Here is a 903-nt window from a genome sequence, read left to right on the forward strand (position 1 = left end):
GTATCTATATATATATAAATATATCTCTCTCATAAAAATATATATATATATAAAGTGTATATTGTACTATATGTATAGTGTGTGTGTGTGTGTGTGTGTGTGTGTATATATGTATATGTATATATGTATATATATATATATATATATATATATATGTATATATATATATATATATATATATATATAATGTATCTTTTTTTTTTTTTTTTATATTGCAGGAGTACACACAACATATTGATGGCAGTAAGTAGGCCTTGTATGAAACCTATTTAAATGGTGATAAACATGAGTGAATTAAGTAATAAACATTTGTTTGCACCCAATAATGTTAGAGGCTCACACTTAGTATAGTTGTCAAACATTAGGCCTGTATTATTAAAATAGTGTGTTTTCACAAGGAAGCATGAAGTGTATGTTTTTTGTAAATACATCTATACCAGTTTAGATAGTACTATATATATATACACACACACACACACACACACACACGCACACAGTGTGTGTCTGTGTGTGTGTGCATATATCAATACATACTACATATATTTTAGTATAAATTCAGAGATGTTCTTGAAACAAGAACACATAAATGATTAAAGGACAACATTACAATGGCCACCAAAGGTAAGTAATATTTAACACAAAATCCTGCTGTACACGTACAAGAAAGATGTTTGCAGTTAAATAGGTGCTTTTATAATTGCATGAAAATAATATGCACATGCAATGATTACATCAATTAACACACCCAAATGCAATGTTTTGCTGCAAAGTCAATGGCAGCTTCTCTAAACTTAGCAACTGGCTCCTGGTGGACCATTACTGAACAGACGATTAATACATCAATATTTATAACACTATTCATTAATTAGGAGTGTTAACATTTCCAAAACTTCACGTGTACAA

The sequence above is a fragment of the Ascaphus truei genome, chromosome 3 (assembly GCF_040206685.1).
Source record: "Ascaphus truei isolate aAscTru1 chromosome 3, aAscTru1.hap1, whole genome shotgun sequence".
NCBI lineage: Eukaryota > Metazoa > Chordata > Amphibia > Anura > Ascaphidae > Ascaphus > Ascaphus truei.